The sequence below is a fragment of the Heterodontus francisci genome, unplaced genomic scaffold (assembly GCF_036365525.1).
Source record: "Heterodontus francisci isolate sHetFra1 unplaced genomic scaffold, sHetFra1.hap1 HAP1_SCAFFOLD_257, whole genome shotgun sequence".
NCBI classification, from domain to species: Eukaryota; Metazoa; Chordata; class Chondrichthyes; order Heterodontiformes; family Heterodontidae; genus Heterodontus; species Heterodontus francisci.
In genome coordinates, this window is record NW_027141742.1 from 2,594,514 (window position 1) to 2,616,175 (window position 21,662).

The window sequence follows — 21,662 nt, forward strand, 5'->3', positions numbered from 1 at the left end:
AGTTAGCTCGCATCCATATTGACTTTTTTCCCATTCTTTATTAATTTTTTGGTATTCCTTTGCAGGATTCTAAATTGTTGCCAATCCTCCGCTTTTCACTTTTTCTAGCGACTTTATAAGTCACTTCGTTTGATCTAAAGCACTCGTTAACTTTTATTGTTAGCCACGGTTGATTCATCTTGCCTGTTGTGTTTTAGTGTCTTCAAGGAACGTACATTTTTTGTAAACCGTATGATACCTCTTTAAATACTATCCATTATCTGTCTACGATCAATTTGTTCATGTTTTCCCCCCAATATGCCGTAGCCAAATTGTTCCGTATCCCTTCACAATTTCCTTTGTTCAGATGTAACACCTTAGTTAAGAATGAACTCTACCTCTTTCAAACTTAATTTAAAACGATATTATATTGTTGTCACTATTTACTACTATCTCATTAAAAGCAAGGTAATAAATTGGCCCTTTCTCATTAAATAATACGAGATCTAAAATAGTATAATCCCTAGTTGGTTCCTCATCCTGTTGCTCCAGAAAGCCATCTCGTACATTCACCATGAATCCAACCTCGACAGCAGTAGTGTTAATTAGGTTTACCCGTTCCATATGTAAATTGATAGCGCCCATTATTTCTGTAGTGCTAATTATACATGCAGCTCTAATCTCCTGATCGCCACTCCTGTTTGTTGGCGTTTAAACGAATCCCACCGATGTCTGATGCCCTTTTCAGTTTATTTAGCTCCACCCAGACAGTTGCCATATCTTGCTCCGTCGATCTAAGATCCCATCTCAAGAAGGTACTGATCCAAGCCCTTATTAACAGTGTTACCCCACCTCATCTCCGACCCCGCCCCCCCACCTATCCTTCCTAAATGATGAATATCCCTGGATATTCACTTCCCAGTCCTGCTTACCCTATAACCACATCTCTGTATTGGTACGCTAAATACCTTGGGATGTTTTCCTCCACTCAAGGAGCTACATCAATCGAGCAAACTGCTGTTTTGTGTGTAGTGAACTGACCCTCCTTTCCCCTATACTATGATCGAGAGGTGGAATTCTGCTGCACCCAGCCATGACATTGAATTCCTCAAGCTCACTATTAAACATAGGCACAGGAGACCATTCAGCCCCTCGAAGGTGCTGCAGCATTTAATAAGATTATTGCTCATCTGCATCCACCTCCATTCACCTACCTCTGTATCCCTTAGCAACCCTGGAAAGCAAAGATTCCATCAGGCTAAGATTTATAGTTATTTTCATTTATTTAGAGATACAGCACTGGACCAGGCCCTTCGGCCCACCGAATCTGTGCCGACCAACAACCACCCATTTATACTAAACCTATAGTAATCCCACATTCCCAATCACCTACCTACACTAGGGGCAATTTACCTATCAACCTGCAAGTCTTTGGCTGTGGGAGGAAACCGGAACACCCAGCGAAAACCCACGCGGTCACAGAGTGAACCTGCAAACTACGCACAGGCAATTCTCAGAATTGAACCCGGGTCTCTGGAGCTGTCAGGTTGCAGTGCTAACCACTGCGTCACTGTGCCGCCCCAATTGAGCTAGCCACTTGTGGGACAATGTTAAACGTTTCTAACATGCTTCGTGCCAGAAATTGCCTGCTAACTTTTCTCTTGAATGGTTATTCCACATTGCACCAGACTCATAACCCAACAGGAAAAATTGCCAATATCTAACCTAGCAATTCCATTCACATTCTTTATCCTACTCTGTACGCTCAATGACCTCCAGCGGGCTCTAGGTTTGGGATTCGCCCTTTTGCTGCTGTAGGAACGTGTTTTTAATCTGAACCTCATTTTTTGTGCGATCACTTTTGCATAGAGTTGCAGAGCTCTAAGGAGAACAGCCCCAGTTCTTCCAACCGAACCGTGTCACTAAATTCCACCATCCCTAAATCCATTCAGGTAAATCTCCTCGACGGCCTCTGAAATACTCTCGCATCCTTCCTGAAATGTCGTGACCAGAATGCATGCAATACCCCAATTGATGCCTAACCAGAGCTTTATAAAGTTTCAGCATAACTTCCCTGTTTTTGGACTCAAGACATCCATTTATGAAACCTAAGATCACATATGTTTTGCGAACTAACACCTCAATAGTTTCTGCGTCCTTCACAGATCTATGCACATTTACCCCTTGGTTCCTCTGTTCCTGCACGTTCTTTAGAACTGTGCCCTTAAGCATATATTGCCTTTCCATATTATTTCTGTCAAAGTACATTACCTCACACTCGTCACTATTTAATTTCATCTGTCATCTGTCTACCCATTCTGCTCTCCGATCCATGTCCTGTTTCAGGCGGTTCATATCATTCTCATTGCTTGCCATATCTTCAAGTTTGGTATCCTTGGCAAATTTTGAAATTCCATTCGACATTCCAAGGTCTGAGTAAATTATATATAGCAAAAAAACAGTAGTCCCAGCAATGACCCCTGGGGAACAGCATTGTCTCCCATCCTCTAGGCTGAAAAAAAACAACCATTTGCTACAACTCGTTGCTTTCTGTCCTTAGGCCATTTGTTGAATACAATTTGACACGGACCCTCGTATTCTGTGAGTCAGTATTTTGTTAACTAGCCATTTATATGGCATCTTATCAAACACTTTCTTAAGTCCATATAAACAAAGTCTACCACATTCCATTCATCAACATTCTCTGTTACTTCATCAGGCAATTCAATTAGATTATTAGAGCATGATTGGCTTTTACAAATCCTTGCTGACTATCCTCAATTAACACGAACCTCCACGAGTGTCTGTTGATTCCTTCCATAATTATTGTTTCTTAAACGTTACACACAACCGATGTTAAATCAACTAGTCTGTAATTGCCAGGGCTGTCCATGCATTCTTTCTTGAATAAAGGAGTCATATTTGTCAATCACCAATCCTCTGGCACTCCCCCATATCCAGGGAAGAATAGAAGATTATGTAAGCCAATCGTTGTATTCATGCCCACTGCCTTTAGCAAACTCGGATGCAAGCCATCTGGACCAGGTGACTTATCAATCTGAAGCATAGCCAGCACTATTAGTACTTCCCCCCTCCCCACCCTTTACATTGTTACCCTACCCATTGTCTCTATCTTCTCTGCTTCTACTGATATTTCGCCAGTCTGAGAAATATCTCAGGGAAGCCCTCATCTCTATGGGTGCTCCTCAGAATGATAAAATTTACTTGCAGCATGCAGAGAACCAGCATACATTTGATTTGCTGAAGCAATCACCGTCGATAAAGGACTCTTTAAAGTATTGCAATGCGAATAAGGACTACATTCTTGAAGCAGATGATTGGTTGAAAAGTCAGGGACCATGCTTACTGAAACAGGTGCATCCAATTGGTTTTGGATCAAGGGACGTTTGACATGCAAACTATTCCAGCATAGAAAGGGAAATTCCAGATCTGGTATTCGGAAGCAACCAATGTTGAATTTTTTTGGCAAGCATTTCATAACCGAGATCGATCATGTTGCATTGGCTTTGCAATGTGATCCACCCGCAGGAGAGAACATGGTTTTACCTATGGACGTGTCCAAAATTTTCAATGAACCACAGTCTCATGAAGTTACCATGCCTAATAGAGCAGTACTAAGGAGATAATGAAGTAATCTTAGCCAACTATCTAACAACATTGTGCCTGCCAGCCCTATCGCTTCGAGATCACGATGACATTCCAATCCACAGAATGCAGCTGCACGATAGGGGAAGCCGCCCTGATATTTGGGATTATGTTCCCTGCCCCCTTCTCCCTTCTGAACATACACACATACGAATTAGGAACAGGAGTATGCCAGTCGGCTCCTTCGATCCTGCTCCACAATTTAATAAGATCACGACTGATCTGATTGTGGCCTCAACTCCACTTTCCCGCCTACCCCCGTTACCCGTTGACTCACTTGTTAGGCAATTATTTATCTACCTCGCCTTAAAAATATTCAATAACGCTGCCCCCAGCGCTCTCTTGGGAAGACGATCCCGAAGACCCACGACACACTGCAAGAGGAAAGAAAATCTCCTCAGCTCCGCAGTAAATGGGCGACCCCTTATTTTGAAACTCTGCTCCTCGTTCTAGCTTCTCCCTCAAAAGCAAACCTCCACATTGGACTACACAACATGCTACAGGATAAGAGTCTCCTCCCGGGTTGGTGATGATGCACCGATATTTTGCAACAGAGTCCCTGCACAGGGATCAGGATAAGGATTCTGGGAGGGTTGTCATGCCCTGTTGAGAGCTTGTGAAAAAATGAGGAGTTCCTCCGGAATGGCGAGAGAATGAAACAGCACATCAATTCAAAACGGGGTCCCCAGAATGTACCAGCATTGGAATATTGGTCGGAAACTGGCTGAGCAACGACTTCGGGGTGTCTTTCACGCAATCCCACATCCATTGGGAGTGTATGAATTCTCAGGTTTACTGAACGTTAGCCCAGAGAGGGTCGAACTCACATGGGCAGACAATTAAATGGAATTCTGGATTGTAGCTACGAGCTTAAAAGGGAGGAAGTCATGGGTGTTCTGGGACAGAATGAACCAGTGAATGAGGATTCAGAGCCTGAGGAATGGAGCAAAATCTTTGACTGCAACAACTAATCTGTCAAATAATAGTGAACTAACTTAGCAAAAGGCTTAAAGATATTTAAGATAGAAAGTGGGAAGGTGTTTAATATTTGATTAAGTAATCAAACAGATGGATGGACTTCACCCACACATACTAAGAAAATAGGGAAGAGATAGCAGAGGTGCGATCTTCTGTTCATCCATACTCGGCAGAAAAGGGAATATTGCCAGAGAACTGAAGTCAGCTAATGTGATTTTTGTATCCAAAACAGTAGAACGAACAAGTCTAAAAATATATATACCAGTTAGCATAATGTCAGTTGTCGGATATATAATAGAGTCCTTATTCAAAAAATAGTGCAAAAAGTCGAGAAAACCAGATGTAATAAATAATAGTCAGCACACGTTCTAAAAGGAAAGCCATCCTTGAACAACCTCATTGTTATTTTTAAAATAAGTATCAGAAAGAGTAGATACGTTTAATTCAGTAGATGTGACATACATTGATTTTCTAAAGGCCTTCGATAAGGGACCACACAGCACAATCATTATTAATCGCAGAACAAGCGGATATAGGGGACAGGCATCAGAATGGATGGCATGCTGGCTGCAGAAACAGAAAAAAAAGGAAAAGGAGTAAAAGGTATTTACTCAAATTTGCAGAAGGAGAAGTGGTTTTCCACAAAGAGCCATGCTCGAAATACTGTCATTTGCATAAACGGTATGGACCCCTCGAGAAGCAGAGACACAATTGCAAACTTTGCTGACAAATCCAAATTGAGAGTACAGACACTGCACAGGAAGAATTCAATCAAATATTTGAAGATATTACTACTAATAATCAAAAAAGCATCCACAATAGACAGTCAAATGGCAATATTAGTATCAGTATTGCGAAGTGTGAGATGCTGAATTTTTGTCAAGAAAACAAGCTTTAACCCCTTTGTTATTGTCATTAGTTGTACTGACTGTGGGCAGGAGCTGGTCTTGACTGTTATCACTGTCAGTAGGTTTAATGCTAATGAATAGGATAAAATAAGGAAGAGTACCATTTAATATTTAAACAATTGAATAAAATGTTATGAGTGAAATAATATTGCAATTAAACACAATTAGAATTTCAAAATATAGTATTATAGGTACAGATTGCCAAACTTTAGCAGCCTAAAACACTTTTAGGACAGTTTTCCTTTGATGGTTCCTCTCTTCCTTTGGGTAAGCACCTTGTCCATATACCTTACATTGAGCTGGGCAGGGGAAAGGATAAACATAGACCCAGACAGCTCAGAGTGTGGGGCATTTAGAGAAGCGTAACCTGCACCGAAATGGTTGTCTACTGCAACGATCACAACTTACATTGACACAACGCTCCACGCATCCAGAGAGACGTCTCAGAGACCATGACAGAGCAGGTAACACAGAGTGTACAGAACGAAGGAGAGTCAAAGGGTAAAGATGAGTAGAGTGGCGAGTGCCTATTGAGAGATCAGGACAATTATGCTGCTTTGAAGGCAGGAGGGGAGAGGAAATGATGGCGGGCAGAAAGTGCCAAAGTCCTGCTTGAGGTTTATTGTGCATCGACTTCAGATTGGAGAGCAGAAGGAACGGTCCATGAAGAATAATCTTGCATCACGGTCGTGTATAGAGGTGCGGAGAATATGCACAGAAAGTTATGGCAGTTGAGATCAGAACCTTTTCTGATGAAAGATCATACCCCTGAAATGCTAAATCTGCTTCTCTCTCCACAGATACTGCCAGACCTGCGGCGTATTTCCAGCACTCTCCGTTTTAATTTTGCATGGAAACTTATGATGCTTCCCTTCAAATTCTGCAATTTCCAAGGCTTTCATTTTTAAAATGGATGAGACATCTGTGCCTACAATATTTGCAGACATTGTAATTATAGTGAGATTTGGGGATGGAACTTATCATTTCCACTCAGTAGATGGTTCTATCAGTGGGGAATTCCATTTCGAGGGGTGAATGAGGAAGCTGTCCGCAGTACCTGTGGTAGCTCTGCTCTGATTGGTGGATCAGAGAGGGATTGGCAACAGAGAGAAGGACATAGAAGAAGATAAGTAGTTTGTTTTTTTCTCGTGAATTCATTTGAACATACCAGCAGTCTTAAAACAGCAGCTGGAAAACTACAGTTCAGAGAATGTTACCAGGCAGTTGCTAAGGCAAAGTATCCACCCATTATACACGCACAACAAACATAAACCTGGTGCTCAAAACCTGGAGTGGAAAAGATTGCATTCATTTTTAACTAAAAGAAATACTTCCTATTGTAATTATTCCTCCTCCTTTGTTGTTGGAAATATATTATATTCTACTATAACCTCGTGTCGCATTTCGCTCCAAAGTTCTGTGGAACATCATTTTACATTTGGCGCAGTGCGGCACAGTGGTGCAGTGGTTAGCACCGCAGCGTCACAGCTCCAGGGACCCGGGTTCGATTCCTGGTACTGCCTGTGTGGAGTTTGCAAGTTCTTCCTGTGTCTGCGTGGGTTTTTTCCGGGTGCTCCAGTTTCCTCCCACAAGCCAAAAGATTTGCAGGTTGAAAGGTAAATTGACCATTACAAATTGTCACTGGTATAGGTAGGTGGTCGGGCAATATAGGAACAGGTGGAGATGTTTGGTAGGAATATTGGATGAGTGTAGGATTAGTATAAATGGGTGGTTGATGTTCGGCACAGATTCGGTGGGCCGAAGGGCCTGTTTCCGTGCTGTATCTCTAATCTAATATTAGGATTTCTTAGTATATCCCTTGTGTCAGGCTGGCCCGTTACTCTTTTTTCCCCTGTTCCCTTCTCCAGATAGTGAGCTGGCAAAAAGACGCACAACAGTAGAGAATGAAAATCAAGTCAAAAGTCAGAGAAAAAGAATTTAAAGATACTGCTGCTTCTCGCAAAGGGAAATAACAAGTGATGAAGATTGATCTTTGCGTAAGTAGTTTTCTGCTTGTTTTGCATTCCCCGAGAGACTGACTAACACCTTCGTTGGCCGTTTCATTCACACTCGCTGTTTTGTCCTGAAATCAATACATACAAGCACCTTTACAGAGATCAGCACAGAAGTATGAAACAACCCTATTACACGAACTCACCCTGGGAAGTAGCTGGCCGAACCGTAGCCCAGGGAACAGCATTTTGAGATATGCCCCCCCCCACGCTTTCGCTGTACTAGTTCCATTTTTCGTGGTTCCTTTTGGAAGATAGCAGGTGTATAACGTCAAACATAAAATATGTTCTACCTTTATCATCTTCAAAGTTGCAGCTCTTTAAATTCTAAGACTGTCCTTCTCAATTCTTGCATTTCCTGACAGCAAATTAGCAGGACTGCAAAAGAGACAAGAGAGTATCACCAAAACAGGTAGGACATTCTTCCAAAAACTTCTGTGGGTGGATGAACGAAGGGATCGACGAGGGTGGGATGTGTAGGTATGGTGGGTGAGGTCTGGGCGGCAACGAATATTGGGAACGCAATTCCCACATCCGTGAGACGGGATGAATGAAGTGTAACACTGGAAGTCTGTGCTCGTGTGGTTAGACAGGAGCTGGGGTCGGTGACAGGGACATATAGCTTTTGAACTGATACGGCAACTTGGGCTGCAGTCCAGTGAGACTGAACAGGAGCTGAGCCTTGTCATGTGACCCTGTATGAGCGTCAGTTTGCCAGGCATACGCTGGCTGCAGAGTGACTGGCTTCAGACTCTTCTGTGATGTTGCCTGTACACAAATTACAGCCCTTAGTTACCATTTATCAGTTGTAATTATCGTTGGCAAGAGTGGAGGATGACAGCTGGCACATAAATGGTTTTAGTCTCCTGCTGATAGTGGAAAGAAAAGTAATGTCACATTCGTTATTAAAGTAATTGAAACCAATGCAATTTATGAACACATATTGCAATTAAATATAATCTAAGTCACAATTATAGTTCCAGTACATTTCAGGTGCAGATTCCTCAATCGAAGCCGATCATCTAAGCCCCAGTACATCGACGCAGGACTTCTTCGAGACAGTGCCCTGGGCTGAACCATCTTCAGCTGCTTCATCAATGACCTGTCGTCCAGCTGAAGTTCAGAAGCGGTGATGACTCCTGAAGTGTTCGATACAATTAGCAAACCCTCACATACCGAAGCAGTCGGTGCCCACATGCACCAATATCTGAGGTGCATTCAGGCTTGGGCTGGTAGATGACAAGTAACATTCGTGCCATACAGGTTCCAAACAAGGACCATCTCCAACAAGAGCGAGTTTAACCACTTACCCTTGAAATTCAACGGTATTGCCATCGTCACATTCTCCATCGACAAAAGCCTAGGCTCAACAGTGACCAGAAACCTAACTGGATGTGCCCCATAAATGCGGCAGGTAAAGTAACAGGCCATATTCCAGTTATTTTGTGGCGAGTAACTCATCTCCTGTCTCCCCAAATCATGTTTAGCATCTACACATGGAATAAAAGTGACAATACCAACATGGTACGAAATTGGGCGAGGGACAGATAACAGACAGTAGTGTTTCATGGTTGTTTTCTGGACTGGAAGGTTTATAGTGGAGTGGCACAGGAGCTCTGTTTCTTGTCACTCATCAAACTTCGTAGCCATTCTGCCACTGTCCCATTCATTCCGTGGGCTCTAGCTTTGCTGACAAGTCTCTTATTTGGCAATTATCAAGCGCCTTTTGGAAGTAAGCATACACCACATCAATCACAATACACTTATCAGCGTTCTCTGTTACCTGATCAAAACCCTCAATCAGGTTGGTTAAGGATCATTTGCATTTTATAAATGCCTGCTGGCTTTCCGGAATAAACCCACATTCTCCAAGTGACTGGGAACATAGGAGCAGGTGTAGGCAATTTAACCCATCGAGCCTGCCCCACCATTCAATATCATCATGGCTGATCATCCGCTTCAATGCCTTTTTCCCACACAATCCCCACTTCCCTTTATATATTTAGTATTTAGAAATCTGTCAATATCTACTTTAACTCTACTCAATGCCTAAGCTTCCACAGCCCCATGGGGTAGACAATTCCAAAGATTCACAACCCTCTGAGTAAAGAAACGTCTCCTCATCTCTGTCCAAACTGGCATCCCGGAGAAAACTTTGGTATTTTGGAATTGTGTCCCCTGGTTCTGGACTCCTCAACCAGAGGAAACATCTTACCTGCATATACCATGTATATCCCTTTTAGTATTTTATATGGTTTCAATGAGATCACCTCTCATTCTTCGAAACGCCAGAGCATACAGGCCCAGTATCCCCAATCTCTCTTCATCGGACAGTCCTGGCATCCCGGGGACAAATCTGGTGAAACTTCGTTGCACTCCGTCTATGGCAATACTATCCTTCCCAAGGTAAAGAGAATTAAACTGCACACAGTACTCCAGGCGCGGTCTAGCCCAGGTTCCATACAATTGAAGCAAGACTTCAGTATTCATGCACTCAAATCCCCTTGCGATAAAGGTTAATACACCATTAGTCTTCTTAATTACTTGTTGCACCTGCATGTTAGCTTTCAGTGACTTATCGACGAGGACACCCAGGTCTCTTTGTACATAATCAATTCCCAATCTCTTCACATTTGCAAAACACCGTGCATAGCTATTTCTCCTACCAAAATGGATTGCCTCACACTGTTGCCACATTATATTGCAGCTGACACGTTTTTGCCCACTCACTAAGTCTGTCCAAATCTCTTAAAGCCGCTTTGCATCTTCCTCACACCATACATTCCGACCTAGTGTTGTGTCATCTTTAAACTTGAAAATATTGCATTCTGTCCCCACATCCAAATAATTTATGTAGAATCATAGAATCATGGAAAACCATAGACACAGAAAGAGGCCAATTGGTCCATCGTGTCTGCCGGACGAAAAACGACCCACCTATTCGAATCCCACGTTCCAGCGTTTTGTCCTTGGCCCTGAAGATTACGGCACTTGAGGTTGATATCCAGAAAACTATGAAATGAGTTGAGGGTTTCTGCCTCCACTATGCTTACAGGCAGTGAGTTCCAGAGCCCCAATGCTGTCAAGGTGAAAACGTTTTTCCTAATCTCTCCACGAATTTTTCAACCAATCATGTTGAATCTATGCCCCTTTGTCATTGACAATATAATGCAAACAGCTGAGGCTTGCTGAGGTACCGATCTTTGCAGTGACCCACTATTCTAAGCCTGGAAACGCGGGAATAACTGGTTAATTCATACTTTCAGTTTTATGGCTCTTAACCAATGCTTAATCCATGCCAGCATATTACCTCCTACTCCATGTGTTTTAATTTTGCTAACCAACCTCCTATGGGGGCTTCAACAAAAGCTTTCTGAAAATCCATGTGTGTTATGCCCACTGACCCCCAACGATCAAATCTGTTTCTAACATCAACAAAAAACTCCAAACAGCTTTTCAAACATGGTTTACCATTCATAAATCCAAGTTCACTATGCCCAACTAGATCATTATTATCCAAGTGTCCATTTATCACATCCTTTCGAATGGATTTTAACAATATCCCCACTATTGATGTCAGGCTTACAGGACTATAGTTTCCTGTTTTCTTTCTCCATCCTTTCTGAAATAATGGGGTTACATTTGCTACCTTCCAATCTGCAGGAATCGTTCCATAACCTATAGATTTGGAAGATGATCATCAATGCATCCACTATCTCTATACCTACGTCTTTCAACACTCTGGCATGTAGAATATCAGGTCCTGTGGACATATCATCCTTCAGTCCCATTAATTTATCCAATACAGCATTCTTGCTGATACTAATGTCCTTCAATTCCTCATTCTATCTCGTCCTTTGAAGTTCCAATTCGGAGAGATGTCGTATACCTTCCTCAGTGAAGAGAGACACAAAGTAATCATTTAGCTTCTTTGCCATTTCTCTATTCCCCATTACAGATTCTCCTGACTCTGCTTGTTATTGACCCACATTTGTCTTCGCCAAACGTTTCCTTTTTACGGTTTACAGTCCTTTCTTATGTTTTGCTTTGCTAGCTTACATTCATATTCTATTCGCCCTATCTTAATCAGTTTCTTGGTCCTCCTTTGCTGCATTCTAAAATCTTCCCTATCCTCTGCTTTACTACTCTTCCTGGCAACAGTATAGGCCTTTTCTTTTAATCTTATACAATCCTTAAATTCATTTGCGATCCACAGTAGACTGCCTTTACTTTTGGGGGTTTTGTGCCTTGAATATAGTTGCTGTTAAATATGTAACAAATATTTGAAGACTATCCATTGTCTATGCACTATCATACCTTTTAATGCAATTTCCCAATCCACCTCAACCAATTTGCTCCTCATACCTTCATAAATTCCATTGTTCAAATTTAACGCCCTACCTCACTTTCAAACAGAAGGAAACATTCTGCATATTATGATCACTCGTCCCTAAAGATTTTTTTACAACAAGATTATTACTTATCCCACCCTCAACACACAATGTGTAAAATAGCCTGTTCGCTGGCCGGTTCCACAACATACTGTTTGAGAAAACCATCCCGAACACACTCCGGAAAGTTGTCCTCTACAACATTAGTGTTCATTAGGTTTACGCAGTCTTTGTGCAGATTAACTTCACCCATGAGCACTGTATTACCGTTGTACATACTTCTCTACTCTCCTGATTAATGCCATGCCCCACACTACCACTACTATTTGATGGCCGATGAGCAACCCCTACCAATGTTCGCTGCCCCTTGCTGCTTCGTAGCTCCACCCAAACAGATTACGCATTATATTTTTCTAATTTGAGATCCTCCCTTACCAATGTATTGGTTCCATCCCCTATTATCAGCTCAACACCACCTCCTTTTCCTTTTTTTCCTGTCCTTCCGAAATGACATCAGAAGCAGGGAAAATACTAGAATTTATTATAAAGGATGTGATAACTGGACACATGGAAAGTATATTCGGATTGGACAGAGTCAACACGGGGGGAGGGGGTGGGCGGGAATTTATGAAAGGGAAATTATGTTTGACAGATGTTTCAGAGCTTTATGTGGACTAAACGAGCAGAATAGATAAGGGGGGACGAGTAGATGTGGTGCATTGAGATTTTAGAAGGCTTTCGACTAAGTTCCACACAGGAGGTTAGTAAGCAAAATTAAAGCACATGGAATTGGGGGTAATGTATTGGCATGCGTTGAGAATTGGTTAACGGGCAGAAAACAGAGAGAAGGAATAAACGGGTCATTCTGAGCTTGGCAGGCCCTGACTAGTGGGTTCCACAAGGGTCAGTGCTTGGGCACAACTATTCATAATCTATATCAATTATTTTGACGTGGGGCCCATAAATAATATCTCCAAGTTTGTTGAAGACATAAAACAAGGTGGTAATGAGGGTTGTGAAAAGGATGGAAAGAGGCTTCAAGTAGAATTTATGAAGGCTAAGTGAATGGGCAATAACACGTCAGATGGAATATAATATGGAAAAATGCGAAGTTTTCCTCTTTAGTCGGGAAAACAGAAATGCAGAGTATGTCTTAAATGGTGAAAGATTGGGAAGTGTCAATATCCAAAGGGACCTCGGTGTCCTTGTTCATAACTCACTGAAAACTAACATCCAGTTGCAGCAAGCAATTAGGAAAGCAATTAGTGTGTTGGCCTTCATTGCAAGAGGATTCGAGTACAGCAGCAAAGACGTCTTTCTGCAATCGTATAGAACTTTGGTAAGGCTGCATATAGAATACAGTGTACCGATTTTGTCTCCTTACCCAAAAAATGATATCTTTGCTCGAGACGGAATGCAATTAAGGTTCACCAGACTGCTCGCTTTGATGCATGAATTTTCCTGTGAGAAGAGGCTGAGGAGACTTGTCCTATATTCCATACAGTTTCGAAGAATAATAGGCAATCACTTTGCCACTTACAAAATAATTACAGAGCTCGACAGGGTAGATGCAGGAAGGATGTTTCCCCTGGCTGGGGGCTGGGGGCAGATGGGTGGTGGGTTCGAGGATCTAGAATCAGGAGTACAGATTCAGAATAAGAGTTGGGCCATTTAGGACAGAGATGAGGAGGAATTTCGTCACTCAGAGGGTAGTGAATCTTTGGAAGTCACTATCCCAGAGGGTTGTGGAGGGTCAGTCAGTGAGTGCAATTCAAGACAGAGATCGATAGATTTCTAGATACTAAAGATATCAATGGATATGGGGATAGTCTGGAAAAAAATGGCATTGTAGGAGAAGATGAATCATGATCTATTTGACTGGCCGAACAGGAAAGGCCTGCGACTGCCTCTATTCCCTATGTTCCTATAAATAAGATATACTGCAGTAGATAACAAAGCCTCCTACGGCAGTACATTCCAAAACTGCGACCTCTACCAACTAGGATGGGGAGGACAGCAGATTGCATGGGAACACCAGCACCTGCAGGATCCCCGCCAACAAATCCTGACTTGGAACTGTATTGCCGTCGCTTCACTATAGCAAGGTTAAACACCTTCCTAACAGCAATATCGGTGTACCTGCACCACATAGAATCCAGTAGTTCAAGAAGACAGCTCACCATTAGCTTCTCAAGTACAATTAGGGATGGGAAACAAATGCCGCCCTTGCCCATGATGCTCACATCCCAGGAAAGAATTTAGAAAGAATAATTCCAGATTTTGCTCCTGATAGGCCAAGTTTTAATTGTATTATTTCCCCTTTTTCTGGATTCCCCACCAGATGAAATCGATCTTCTGTATCTGCATTAGCAAATCCTTTTAACATTTTAAGCATCCCCATCAGAATATTCCTCAATCTTCTCTATATTGAATTGAATACTCGAAGTTTATGCAATTTGTTCCCATAATTTAAACTTCTATCATTCTGGTTAATTTACACTGTAACACCTCCAATGTCAGTGCATCGTTCCTGATGCTAGGTGTCCAAAATAGAATCACCACTTCCTAAGTTTTGTATTTTCAACGCATCGTGATAAAAACACAGAATTCCATTCGCCCTTTTAACTACATTTTATCCATGTGAACTGGATTTGTCTGATCTGTATATATGAGCACCCAGATATCTTTGTTCATGCAATGTTCCAAGTCTCTCACGATCAATAAAATATTCCGATTTGTCTTTCTGTGAACTAAAGTGGATTATCTCATATTTGTCCAAGTTGAAATCCATCTGTCTCTGTCCCTTTAACTCCCCGCTCCCATCTATGCAAACTAATCACGTTAGAACTTGGATCGTCACTCTTTTGTCCAAGTCATTAATTTATACGGTATCAACCTGAGACTCCACTATAGATGTTTGGCAACCTCATTTGTCACATCCCAACAATGAGAGGCAAGTGCAGAGCATTCCATCGCGCTCCCGAATTGGAACTTGTAGATGGTGGACAGGATTTGCGAAGTCAGGGAGTCAGTTATTCGCCACAGAATTCCGACGCTCTGACTTGCTTTTGGAGCCACTGGATTTACACGCCTGGCCCAGTTCAGTTTCTGGTCATAGGGAGCCCCAAGAATGGTGAAAGTGGGGGTTCAGTGATGGTCATGCCATTGAAGGTCAAGGGAAGATAGTTCGAATCGCTGTTGTTGGAGATTGTCATTGCCTGGCAATTGTGTGACACAAATGTAACTAAACACTTATCAGCCCAAGCCTGAATGTTGTCCAGATCTTGTTACATATCGACACGAACTGCTTCCATATCTGAGGTATTGCGAATGCTGCTGAACATTATGCAATCATCAGCGCACATCTACACTTCTGATCTTATGATGGAGGGTAGGTCATTGCTGAAGTAGCTGAAGATCCTCGGACACTACCCTGATGTAGTTAAGGGAACGTATTAATTTGAGGGAGTGCATTGGTTTGAGCAGCTGCATTACTTTGAGGGACTGCATTGGTTTGAGAATCCAGAAGTAACATTTTCTCCTTGAACTATTTAACTGAATTACCACAGCAAAGGGAAATTCCCCATCCCATTTTACAGTGAACCAGCTCCGGGAGAGCACAATCACGTCAGACTTTCAATTACTGAATGGCTACAGAATAGTGAAGGTCATCACTGAAGCAACATGTCATCCAGGGATGGACCTAATGTTTCAGGAATATCACTATTGCTGAGCGAATACACATTCCAATTGTCATAAGTAACTTAATGCGAACAGGACAATCCAGTCTTTTGGGTTTCACAATTTAATATCAACAGCAAAAATGTTCCATCACAACAAGGAATTAACTCGGCTGTCATAATCTGCTTGCTCAAAACCAAAAAAAAAAAAATTGAGCAATGATGCAACCATAATAACCCCACGAATATCCCTCAGGGTATAACTTAAAGGCGCTTGGAATGTACTGCCTCACAGTTTCATTACGAGAGCTTGTTTGAAACAAAAAGACGATCGCTTCACACAGAAAATGCGTGGAACGTTTGTCAGTATTGTTAGAATATACTACCTGATCATGACATTCATTGGTCTTCCTGGTAAGTGACTAAAGCTGAAATTGTGTAAAACTGTGTTGGAGCAGTTCCTGAACTGAAAATGAACGTGCATGTACTTCATTGGCAAGTATTTTTTCAGTGGAATATGGTATCCTGTTGAATCGGACAACAGTTTAATAATATCTCTGAGTGGAGCATCTGCAATGCTGAGGACGTCGTGGATAGCACGTTTAGCGAGGAGGTCACACCGCAGGTAATGGCTTCACAGGCAGAAATGAGATGGGTGACCACCAGACGGAGTAGTAGGCATAGGCAGGTAGTGCAGGAGCCCACTGTTGCCATCCCCCTTCAAAACGACAAACCGCTTTGGATACTGTTGGGGGGTGGGGTGATTTCCACCCAGGGGGAAGCAGCAACAGCCAAGTTCGTGGCAAATGGAGGGCTCTGCTGCACAGCACGGCAGGAAAAGGGTTCGAAGTGCTATAGTGATAGGGGATTCTATCGTAAGGGGTGCAGGTAGGCGTTTCTGTGGGCACATACGAGACTCCAGGATGGTATGCTGCCTCCCTGCTGCTAGATTCAAGAATGTTTCAGAGCAGCTGCAGGACATTTTGAAAGTAGAGGGTGAGCAGCCAGAGGTCGTGGTCCATATTGGTACTAACGACATAGGCAGGAAGAGAGATGATGTCCTGCAAAGTGAATATAGGGAGTTAGGCAGAAGTTTAAAAAGCAGGACATCTAGGCTTGTAATCCCAGGATTACTCCCTGTGCCACGTGATAGCGACGGTTGCAATAGGGGGTTTAGACAAATGAATGCGTGGCTGAAGTGCTGGTGTACACGGGAGGGCTTCAGCTACTTAGATCATTGGGACCTCTTCTGGTGCAGAGGTGACCTATACAAGAAGGACGGGTTGCATCTACACTGGAGGGGAACCAATATCCTTGCGGGGACGTTTGCTAGTACTGCTCAGGAGGGTTTAAACTAGTCTTGAGGGGGGTGAGACCCAAAGTAGTGCTCTGTCCGATGAGATAGTTGAGGCAAATGTAGAGGTTAAAGCAAGCAAGACCAGTAGGCAGGCCGGGCAGGTGCAGGACAGGGAGTATGGAAGGTCTGGTAGGCTAAATTGTATTTACTTTAATGCAAGAAGACTTACAGGTAAGGCAGATGAACTCAAAGCATGGACCGGTACTTGGAATTATGATATTATCGCTATTACAGAAACGTGGTTGAGGGATGGGCAGGGCTGGCAACTCAATGTTCCGGGGTACCATACCTTCCGGCGTGACAGAGGTGGAGGCAAGAGAGGAGGGGGAGTTACACTAATGATTAGGGAGGACATCATGGCAGTACTAAGAGAGGATATCCCGGAGGGAGCGTCCAGCGAGGCCACATGGGTAGAACTTAGAAATAAGAAAGGGGTGATCACTTTGATGGAATTATACTATAGGCCCCCCCATAGTCAGAGGAAAGTGGAGAAGCCTTTATGTAGGGAAATCACAGATAGGTGTAGGAATTATAGGGTTGTAATAGTAGGTGATTTTAACTTTCCTAATATTGACTGGGACTGCCTTAGTGCTAAGGGATCAGATGGGGAAGAATTTGTTCAGTGTGTCCAGGATAGTTTTCTGAAGCAGTATGTGGATGGTCGTACGAGAGAAGGGGCTACGCTCGACCTCCTCTTAGGAATGAGCATAGACAGGTGGTTGATGGGGGAGCACTTTGGGACCAATGACCATAACTCTATTAGCTTCAAGATAGTTATGAAAAAGGATAGGACTGGTCCTCAGATTGAACTCCTAAATTGGGGGAAGGCTAATTTATATGGCATCAGACAGGAGCTCTCAAACGTTGAATGGGAGAGTCAGTTTACAGGTAAAGAGAAGTCTGGCAAGTGTGAGGCTTTTAAAAGTGAGACAGGAAGAGTTCAGGGCCAGCATCTTCCTGTCAGATGGAAGGGCAAGGCTGACAAGTTTAGGCAACCTTGGTTGACGAGGGATATTGAGGGCCTGGTCAGGACAAAGAAGGAGGCACATGTCAGGTACAGGTAGCTGAGATCAAGCGAGTCCCTCGAGGAGTAGAGGGGATGTCGGACTACACTTAAAAAGGAAATTAGGCGGCTGAAAATGGGCCATGAGATGTCCTTGACAGATAAGATAAAGGAGAATCCTAAAAGCTTCTATAATTATATTAAGAGTAAAAGGGTAGCTAGGGAGAGGGTAAGTCCCCTGACGGATCAGTGCGGCAATCTATGTGTGGAGTCACGGGAAATGGGCGAGGTCTGAAGTGAATGTTTCTCATCCGTATTTACCGTGGAGAGAGTCAATGGAAGCTAGTGAGTTCAAGGGAGGGAACACCAATATACTGGAGCATATCAACATTACAAAGGAGGAGGTGTTGGAGGTTCTGAAGCGAATTAAGGTGGATAAATCCCCAGCGCCTGACCAGGTGTATCCTAGAATGCTATGGGAAGCAATGGAGGAGATTGCTGGGGCCCTGCCAGTGATTTTTGTATCTTCCTTAGCCAAGGGTGAGGTACTGGAAGACTGGAGGATAGCTAATGTTGTGCCTTTGTATAAGAAGGGGAGCAGAGATAGGCCAGAGAACTACAGGCCGGTGAGCCTTACATCAGTGGTGGGAAAGTTATTGGAAGGGATTATGAGAGACAGGATTTACATGCATTGTCAAAGCCATGGTTTGATTAGGGATAGTCAGCATGGCTTTGTGCATGCTAATTCATGTCTCATGAATATGCTTGAATTTTTCGACGAGGTGACCAAGAGGATTGACGAGGGCAGTGCGATGGATGCTGTCTACCTGGACTTTAGCAAGGCATTTGACAAGGTCCCACATGGTAGGCTGGTCCAGAAGTTTCGAACACATGGGATCCAGGGTAAGCTAGCAAATTGGATGCAAAATTGGCTTGGTGATAGGAGGCAGAGGGTGGTAGTGGAGGGTTATTTTTCAGATTGGACGCTGGTGACCAGTGGTGTGCCGCAGGAATCGGTGCTGAGCCCTTTGCTGTTTGTCATAAAAAGCAATGACTTGGATGTGAATGTAAAGGGCATGATTTGGTAAGTTTGCAGATGACAACCAAAATTGGTGGTATAGTGGATAGTGACCAAGTTTGTCTAATGTTACAAAAAGATATGGATAAACTGGGAAAGTGGGCAAGGGAGTGGCAAATGGAATTTAACGCAGACAAGTGTGAAGTGATGCATTTTGGGAAGATAAACCAGGGCACAACATATACAGTGAATGGCAGGGCCCTGGGGAGTTTTGATGATCAGGGAGACCTTGGGGTGCAAGTACATAGCTCCCTGAAAGTGGCAACACGAGTAGACAGGGTGGTGAAGAAGGAATATTTCTTCCTTGCCTTCATCGGTCGAGGCAGTGAGTACAAGAGTTGGGACGTCATGTTATAGTTGTGCATAACGTTGGTTAGGCCGCATTTGGTGTATTGTGTGCAGCTACGTTTGCCGCACTGCAGGAAATATGTGATTAAGCTAGAGAGGGTGCAGAAAAGATTCACAAGGATGTTGTTTGGTTCGGAGGACTTGAGCTATAAAGAAAGATTGGACAGGCTGGGTCTGTTTTCCCTGGAGCGAAGGAGGCTGAGAGGGGACATGATAGAGGTGTATGCAATTATGAGAGGCATAGATAGTGTAGACAGCCAGAGTCTGTTTCCCATGGTAGGGGTGACTAAAACTTGGGGGTTTAGATTTAAGGTGAGAGGGGAGAGGTTTTAAGGGGATCAAAGGAGTAAATTGTTCACACAAAGATTACTGGGTATCTGGAATGAGCTGCCTGAGGAGGTGGTGGAGGCAGGAACAGCAGCAACATTTAAGAGGCATCTGGACAGGTAATTGAATGAGCAAGGCATAGAGGGATATGGAACAATTCAGGCAGGTGGGATTAGTATAGATGGGTATTTTGGTTGGCATGGACGCGGTGGGCTGAAGGGCCTGTTTCCACACTGTATGACTCTATGACTCGATGAATGTGTTATTTCGAGTTTCTTTCAGTGCAGAATTGTACTGAGTGCGGGTCACGAACCGGAGTGGAACACATGATCCCAGTGGCCTTGTATTACTGGGAGCATCTGTCAGCGTTGAATTGTGCTGAATGTGGCTCAGTCATTGAAGTGGAACACATGATCCCAGTGACCATGTATTTTGCAGATTATCTGTCATTATCGAATTGTATTGAGTATAGGCCATTAAACAGAGTGGAACTCCTGACCCAGTGGCCATGTATTAATGATATTATTTGTCATCATACAATTGTGCAGCGTTTGAGTCAGTAACGGGTGTGGAACAAGCCAGTTCCACTTTCGAATCATTGTTTCATGTGACTAATCTCGCCACTCCAAGAAGCTCCCTTCGTGGTTTACGAAAGCAATCAGTGACAGTTGCGATTTTGCTGTTGGTTGAAGATATTTGGTAAAATGTCCATGCTGTGACATTCATTGATATTGTTTTATTTACCATTGGAATGCACCAACTATTTAAGCACAGGTAAACGTCAGGACAGCAGTGTTAATGTATTCAAATCCTCTGTAGAATGCCTTATTCTTACTGTAAGCATAGCTGCTGTAATCAATTGCTGGCACTGCAGAATTATCTTCACTTTGCACGCTCATGAGTATCTGTGGTTCATGAGCGTTGGATTTTCTTTTCTTGTTATTACACAAGATAAGTATAGGGCGGTGGGTACTGCTCATTCCACTTCTGTAAATAAATAACGTTTGAGGAATCCGTTCTTATCTGCTACCAAGAGTCTGCAGTGATATATGCATTTAGCTTGGTAAGGGAAGTTTCTGTGAGTGCAGACACGTCGAACTGCGCAACGTACATTTCGGGTATTCGTAATACAGTGATCGGGATAGTACCAGTACATAATTAGTCAAGTGCTAATAATGCAATAAATAAACCATTGCAATATCTGCAATATTATGAAAGAGCGGATGTCTGTAACTTATTAGTACTCAGGATACAAAAAAAGCAGAGAATATAAAGTACAGAAACTTGTCATTTGGCCCAGCACATTCTCATCTGTCTTTATTTGGTGCATGGGCCTCTCTCGAGCCCAGGTAATGTAACTCTGACAGCTAATCCTTCTATTCATGTCTCTCTCATGTCTTTTTGCATTGCCCATTAAATGCAATTCACATCAACTGCTCCACGTGGGAGCAAATTCCGTATTCCCACCTGCCTCTGAGTAAAGAACTGTCTCCTGAATTCCTTTGTGGATTTATTAGCGTTATTGATTAACTCCAGATTTTGAACCATGGAAACATAGAAAGGTTACGGCACATAAAAGGCCATTAAGCCAATCATGTCTGTGCTGGCTGGAAAACTAGCCGCCCATTCTATTCTCAATTTCCAGCACATGGCCCATAGCCTTGTAGGTTGCAGCACTTCAGCTGCAGGCTCAGGAACCTGTTTGATGAGTTGGCCGTAACTGCATCCACCACTGATCCTGCAGCAAATTCCAGACACCTACCACCCTCTGGGCGAAATCATTTTTTCTCCGGTCCCCTCTAATCCTTCTACCAATCAACATAAATCTGTGTCCCTTGATAATTGACCATTGTACTCGAAGAAACAGGTACTTCATGTCTACTCTGTCTTGGCCGCTCAGAATTTTGTACACCTCAATTAATTCACTCTCAGACT